Here is an 8,656-nt window from a genome sequence, read left to right on the forward strand (position 1 = left end):
CTCAGTTCTGTTCCATTGGTCTGTGTGTCTGTTTTTCTATCAAATCCATACTGTTTTGATTTTTGTCACTTTGTAGTATAATTTGAAGTCAGGGAGTGTGATACATCTGGTTTCATTCTTTTTTCTCAGGATTGCATTGGCTATTCAGGGTCTTTTGTGGTTCCATACAAATGTGATGATTTTTTGTTCTGTTTATTTAAAAAATGTCCTTGGGATTTTGATGGGGATTGCAGTAAGTCTCTATATTTCTTGGGTAATGTAGACATTTTAACTATATGACAAACTCTCAGCTAATATGATACTCAGTGGTGAAAAAGAGAAAGCTTTTTCCCTAAGAACAGGAACAAGATAAGAATGTTCACTCTCACCACTCCTATTTAACATAGTACTGGAAGTCCTAGACAGAAAATCAGGCAAGAAATAGAAATAAAAGGCATCCAACTTTTTGCATTCCTATAAACTAACAATGAAATTTTAGTAAAATAAACAAAAAACATTTTTTTGATATTGCAACAAAAAGAATAAAACGCCTAGGAATAAACTTAACAGAGAATGTGAAGGACCTGTATACTAAAAACTGTAAAGCATTCTTAAAAGAGATTGAAAAAACACACATAATGAAATGGAGATCTTCCATGTTCATGGACTGAAAGACTAAACACAGTCAAGTAACTTTTGAATACCCATAACTGTGGACTTTTGATCATGAGATGCTCAGATGGTCAAACTTCATAGTAATAGTATATGACTCCATCTCTGATCACTGTAAAACCTTTTTAACTTGAAACCTAATCTCATAGTAACTACCATTTAAAATGGAAAGTATTTTGGAAAATCAAAAGAAGCAAATACCCTCAGATAAGTAAGAAAAGTTATTTCAGAGAGAACAGAAAAATGTGAAGAATATCAGAAAGTGTTGCTTTACTGGTAAATACATCATTGTCTTAAATCTTGTTTATTTTATCAATCTCATGCGAAGTATTTTGAGGCCTTGGAAAATTTAGAGCTTTTGAAGGGTATTATCATTTCTTTTCTTTTTTCTTTTTCTTTTTTTTTTTTTAATCCTCACTCGAGGATACTTTTGCATTTATCTTCAGATAGAGTGGGAGGGAGAGGAGGGGAAGACATAGAAAGAGAAACATCAATGTGAGAGAGACACATCGACTGGTTGCCACCCGCATGACCCAACCAGGACCGGGGACAAACTGTAACCGAGGCACATGCCCATAGCAGGAACTGAACCCGGGTCTCTCTGATCTGAGGACTGACGCTCTAACCGATGAGCCAAACCAGCCAGGGCTCATTTCTAATTTATGGGCAGTTATTGACATGGTCACACATCAGCTGAGGGTTAAGGCTCACTAGAAATTCAAATCCTTAACCAGATTTAGATATGTAACTGGAAATTAAGAAAGAACTTTAAACTTCCTTGAAGAAAGCTCTATATTCTACAAATTCATAGAGAGGAGATATGTACTTAGCTAATTAGTTGAGAGGAATTATGGTATTTTGAATTCTGGTGTTTTGAGTTGTTTTGAATTCTATGACATTGTACATTTGATTATTTTATACTACCCAGACATAGTTTCAAAAATAGTCATTACCCCCATTTCTCCCTGCTACTGTAACATGTAACCCATCATTCCCCATGCCCTCACATTTTGTGGCATTTATAGATTTATAAATATAAAGATTGTTGTGTGACTGATGCTTTCAACATTTTAACAGGTTTATTGAGGTATAATAGGTATATAGTCAAGTATACATATTTAAATAGTAAAGTTTGATAAGTTTTAAAAAACATATATGTGTGAAACAACCATCACAATCAGGGTAATAAAAACACTCATCCCTTCTGAAAGTTTTCTCCTGCCCCTTGTTTTTATCCCTTCCTTTCATTTCACCCCAATCTCCACGCAGCCACTGATCTGTTTCCTGTCACTGTATATCTGCATTTTCTAGAATTTTATATAAATGGAATCATAAAATAAGTACCTTTTTATTATCTGACTTCTTTCAATCAGCATAATTATTGTGAGATCTATCATATAGTTGCTATATAATTAATTTTTATTATTGTTCAGTAATATTCCATTATGTACATATACCAAAATTACTTTATCATTTACCTGTTGATAGACACATTTTAGTTTTAGGTTGTTGGTTTTTATTTTTTGCTCTTAAAAGAAAGCTATTATGAACCTTTATATTCAACATTTTTGTACACCTATGAGTTTACTGCTTTTAGGTAAATAAATAGGAAGAGAAGGGCTGGTCCTATTATAGGTGCATATGCTTTGAACTTCTTTTGAAAGTGATTGTACCATTTTGAAGTCTTGCCAGCAGCAGATAAGGATTCCAGTGATTTCATATTCTTGCCAACACTTAATATAGGCAGTTTTGTTTTGGTTTGCCTAGCTTTAGATAGCTGTTGTGAAAGGTACGTCGGGTGTGATTTTAATTTGCATTGTAAACCATCTTTCTTGTGCTTATTTGCTTTCCATGTGTGTTTTCAAAGACGAAAAAATTTATTACATGAGTTTTGTTTCTTTTTTCTGTTATATATTTCATCGATGTCCACTCTGTTTATTATTATTTTAATTTTTCTGCAGAGTTTTTATCTAATTTGGTCTTTTTATTTGTTTGTTTCTCAAGGTAAAAAGTAAGGATGTTGTTTGGAAACTTGGTTCATTGCTATAGGCATTATATGTCAAAAAATAGCCTCTAGTCATTTCCTTAGTTGCATTTCACATATCTTGATGTTTTGTTTTGATTTTTGTAGAGTTAAAGATAATTTTGCCCTGGCCAGTTTGGCTCAGTGATTAAAGGTTCGGCCTGCAGAACAAAGAGGTTCAGTTCCAGTCAAGGGTACCTGCCTTAGTTGAGTTCGGTCCCAAGCCCTGGTAGGGGTCATGTGGGAGGCAACCAGTCCTTGTATCTCTCTCACATTGACGTTTCTCTTTCTCTCTCCCTCCCTCCTTCCCTCGCTCCCTTCTGCTCTGACTGAAGATAAATGCAGAAACTATCCTCAGATGAGGATTTAAAAATAATAATAATTTTAATTATCTTTCTGATTTCATATATATTGCATAGATTATTTAAATATATAATGTTTGGGGAATTTTGCATTTATCTTTCCGTAATTGGCTTATAATTAAATTCTGTGGTCAGAAAACATACTTAATGTGATTTGAATCTTTTCAAATTCAGAATAGATTCTATTTCAGTGTATCTTCTATAGTCACTTGAAAATAATACACATCATCCAGTCATGAGATGAAATGTTCTACAAATATCAACTAAATTAATATGGTTATTGTGTGGGTCAAGAATTTTATATAATTTCTGATTTCCTGTCAACTTGACTATGTCTCCTTCAATTCAAAAACATTTTGTATTGTTTATTTTGAAACTGTTATAAGTCGCATAAATGTTTAGAATTATTATGTCTTCTTGCTGAATTGACTTGTATATGATTGAGAAATGGCCATTTTATCTGTAGTAACAATCTTTGCTATTAAATTTATTTTGTCTGTTATTAATATAGGTGTTCCAGCTTTCTTATTATTAGTAGTTAAGATGTTATATCATTTCCATCCTTTTACTGTTAACCTATTTGTGTTTTTAGAATTCAGATAATTTATTTTTTGTAAAATAGAGTTGTCTTGTTATTTTATCCAATTTGATAATATATTCCTTTTTGCTGGGTTGTTTAGATCATTTATGTTTAATATAATTATTGATACAATTGGGTTCAATGTGTAATGGATTTTCTTTTTACCACTTTTGCAAATTTCTTTTTCACCTTTTCTTCCTTATTTTGATTATTTGGTTACCTTAATTATTTAATTTCATTCACTTTGTTTGCTATTAAATACCATAATTATTTCTGGTGTTATTTTAGTGTTTACTTTATGATTTATTATATACATCTTTAAATTATAATAAGTACTTTCAAGGGATATTATATCACTTCATGTATTGTATAAGAAACTTAGAAAAAAGAATCTTGGAACATTCTCCTTCCATTTTCCTCTTCCCAGTCTTTGTGCTATCATTGTCACACATTTTTATATATATGATAAACCCCACAATTCATTATTTTGCTTTAAATAATGAATTATAATTTAAAGATATTTAAACAATAAGAAACACTTATTTTATATTTACCCATATAGTGACCATTTCCAATTTTCTTCTTCTTTTTTCTTTTATAAATCATAATATTCTTCTGGTAATATTTTCCTTTTGCCTAAGTACTTTAAGATTTTTTTTTTAAAGATTTTTTATAGTAAAGATCTACCAGTTGTCAATTTGTAAAGATGTGTATTTCTCAAATCTGTTTATTTCACCTTTATTTTTCATAAATATTTTCACTGGTTATAGAATTACAGGATAACAGCATTTTCATTTAGTATTTTAAAGATGCTTCTCCATTGCCTTGTTTTTAACACTGTTTCTGACTAAAAAAAAAGAGTATTGTAGAACTGTATACCTGAAACCTGTATAATTCTATGAACAAATATCACTCCAATAAGTTCAATTAAAAATATTCTTTCAAAATAAATCCGCTTTCATTCTTTACTTGTAATGTGCCTGTTCTTTTCTGGCTGTTTTTTGTTTGTTTGTTTGTTTTGTTTTTATTGTGTGCTTTTAAAAAAAATTTAATTAATTTATTTTTGTTACAGATGTTTCTCCATTTTCCACCATTGACACCCTCCTCCCATTACCGCCCCCTGCCAGCATTGTTGTCTATATCCATTGGTTATGCTTATATGCATAAGTTATTTGGTTTATCTCTTGCCTCCCCACAACCCCTCCCCTGAAGTTTGTCAGTCTGAACCCTACTTCTCTGTCTGTGGGTTTATTTTGTTCATCAGCTTATTATTTTCATTATATTCCACAAATAAGTGAGATCATGTGATACTTTTGTCTTTCTCTGACTGGCTTATTTCGCTTAGCATAATACTCTCCAGGTCCCTCTATGTCGTCTCAAAGGATAAGAGATCTTTCTTTCTTACAGCTGCATGGTGTTCCATTGTGTATATGTACCACAGCTTTTTGTCCACTCATCTACTGATGGGCACTTGGGCTGTTTCCAGATCTTAATACTTATAAATAGTGCTGCTATGAACATAGGGGTACATATATTCTTTCTGATTAGTGTTCCAGGTTTCTTAGGATAAATCCCCTATAGTGGGATCACTGGGTCAAATGGCAATTCCATTTTTAATTTTTTTTTAATCGTCACCTGAGGACATTTTTGCATTTATCTTCAGATAGAGCGGGAGGGAGAGAGGGAGGGAGAGAGAGAGAAACATTGATGTGAGAGAGACACATCGAGTGGCTGCCACCCACACAACCCCAACCGGGGCCAGGGACAAACTGCAACCAAGGTACATGCCCTTAGTGGGAACCAAACCCGGGTCTCTGGTCTGCAGGCTGATGCTCTATCTGCTGAGCCAAACTAGCTAGGGCCCATTTTTAATTTTTTGAGGAAACACCATATTGTTTCGCATAGTGGCTGCACCAGTCTGCTTTCCCACCAGCAGTGTACTGGAGTCCCCTTTTCTTTACACTCTTGCCAACACTTGTTGTTTGATGATTTGTTGATGGCGGCCATTCTGACAGGTGTGAGGTGATACCTCATTGTTGTTTTAATTTGCATCTCTCTGATGATTAGTGATGATGAGCATTTCTTCATGTCTCTTGGCCATTTGTATTTTCTGGCTGTTTTAAATGTTTTCTCTATCACTGATTATGATGTTAATTGCTTTAGTTGTTTTTTAAATGATATTTAAGATATAACCTGCCCTGAGTTGGTTTTCTTTACAGTTGACATTCATTATTATTTTATGTTAGTTTCAGGTGTACAACATATTGGTTAGACATTTATATAATTTATGAAGAGATCCCCCCAATATGTCTAGTACAAACCTGGCACCATACATAGTTATTAAATTGTTATTGACTATATTCCCTATACTGTACTTTACATGCCTGTGTTTATCAAGTTTCTTGTGTTGACTTTTGTTGAATGATTGAGTTTATAGTATTTATCATTTTTTGAAGAGCTTGGTTGTTATTTTTTTATTAGTATTTTCTTTTCTTTACCCTTTCCTTTGAGAATTTTAAATACATGTATACTGATTTGTTTTAAGTTGTCTCAAGGCTCAGTGGTGTGTTCATTTCATAGATTTTTTCAGTCTTTTATTTCTCTTTGTTTTATTTTGTAGTCTCTATTGGTATGTCTTCAAGTACATTAATCTTTTCTCCTGTTCTATTCTACATTTAATCCTAATACATTTTCCATTTTATTCATTGTAGTTTCTATCAATAAAATTTTGTTTTATACAATGGTTTTATGTCTATGATTAACATTATCTATGTTTAGCTTCTTGCAAATGTTGGCTACTAATTTTATCACCTGTATCATTTCTGGTTCAGTTTTTCTGTTGTTGCTGGGTTTTTATCTATATCTATATATCTATATCTATATCTATATCTATATCTATATCTATATCTATACATATATATATATCTTTACTGTTGAAGGTATTACATATGTCCCTCCCTTTTTTCCCCCATTGACATCCCCCTTCCTGATCCCTCCCTTCCCAGTCTCCTACCCTCCCCCTCATCTTCACCACAGGGTTGTCTTTGTCTATTGGTTATGCCTATATGCATATATGTTCTTTGATTTTTCTCTTCCCACCCTCCCATCCCTCTTTCCCTCTGAGGTTAGTCAGTCTGTTCTCTACTTCTATGTCTCTAGATATAGTTTGTTCTACAGCTTATTGTGTTCATTATATACCACAAATAAGTGAGATTAAGTGATGTTTGTCTTTCTCTGGCTGATTTACTTCGCTGACCATAATATTCTCCAGGTCATCTCAAAGGTTAAGAGATCTTTCTTTCTTACAGTTGCATAATATTTCATTGTGTAAATGTCCCACAGCTTTTTTATCCACTCATCTACTGATAGACACAAAGGCTGTTTCCAGATCTTAGCTATTGTAAATAGTGCTGCTATGAATATAGGGGTTGCATATATTCTGTCTGATTGGTGTTTCAGGCTTCTTAGGCTATATTCCCTATAGTGGGATCACTGGGTAAAATGGCACTACAATTTTTAATTTTTTTGAGGAAACGCCATATTGTTTTCCTTAGTGGCTGCACCAGTCTGCATTTCCACTAGCAGCATACTAGTTTACCCTTTTCTCCACATCCTTGCCAGCACTTGTTGTTTGAGGACTTGCTGATGACAGCCATTCTGGCCGGTGTGAGGTAATACCTCATAGTCATTTTAATTTGCATTGCCCTGATGATTAGAGATGTTGACCACTTTTTCATGTCTCTTGGTCATTTGTATGTCCTCTTTAGAAAAGTGTCTATTCAGGTCCTCTGACCATTTTTTAATTGGATTGTTTGTCTTCCTTTTGTTACATTGTATGAGTAATTTATATATTTTGGAGATGAACCCCTTATCCGATATATCATTGGAAAATATGTTCTCCCAGTGAGTGGGTTCCCTTTTCATTTTGATGCTGGTTTCTTTTGCTGTGCAGAAGTTTTTTTAGTTTGATGTAGTCCTGTGTATTAATTTTTTCCTGGTTTCTCTTGCCCTAGGTAATGTTTCAGTGAAAATTCTGCTACGTGTTATGTCAGGGATTTTGCTGCTTACATTTTCTTCTGGGATTTTTATGGTTTCACAACCTGCATTTAAGTCTTTCATTTTTCAGTTTATTCTTGTGTATGGTGTAAGTTGGTAGTCTAGTTTCTTTTTTTTTTTTTTTGCATGTAGCTGTCCAATTATCCCAACACCATTTATTTACTCCATTGTATGCTCTTGCCTCCTTCGTCAAATATTAATTGCACATAATGTCTTGGGTTAATATCTGGGTTCTCTGTTCTGTACCATTGATCTATATGCCTATATGCCTGTTCTTGTACCAGTACCAGGCTGCTTTGATTACGATGGCTTTGTAGTATAACCTGATACCTGGTATTGTGATCCCTCCAACTTTGTTCTTTTTTTTCAATATTGCTGTGACTATTTCAGGTTTGAGTTTTTTTTTGTTTTTTTTTTTTTGGCTCCATATAAACTTCTGAAGTATTTGTACTAGATCTGTGAAGTATGCCCTTGGTATTTTAATGGGGATTGCATTGAATCTATAGATTGCTTTGCGTAGTATGGACATTTTAATGATGTTGATTCTTCCCATCCATGAGCATGGTATATGCTTCCACTTTTTTATATCTTCTTATATTTCTCTTTTTAATGTCCTGTAGTTTTCTAGGAACAGGTATTTTACCTCATTGGTTAAGTTTATTCCTAGGTGTCTTCATTTTTTTTGTTGTTGCAATAGGAAATGGATTATTTTCATGATTTCCCTTCTGAATGTTCATTATTGGTGTATAAGAATGCCATCAATTTTTGGATGTTAATTTTGTATCCTGCTACTTTGCCAAATTAATTTATTAAATCTAGTAGTCTTCTGGTGGAGTCTTTAGGTTTTTCTGTGTTCAATATCATGTCATCTGCAATAATGACAGTTTAACTTCCTCCTTTCCAATTTGGATGCCTTTTATTTATTTTATTCTTGTCTGATCAATGTGGCAAAGACTTCCAGTACTATGGTGAATAAAAGTGGTG

This window comes from Molossus molossus, unplaced genomic scaffold, assembly GCF_014108415.1.
Source record: "Molossus molossus isolate mMolMol1 unplaced genomic scaffold, mMolMol1.p scaffold_m16_p_2, whole genome shotgun sequence".
Lineage (NCBI taxonomy): Eukaryota > Metazoa > Chordata > Mammalia > Chiroptera > Molossidae > Molossus > Molossus molossus.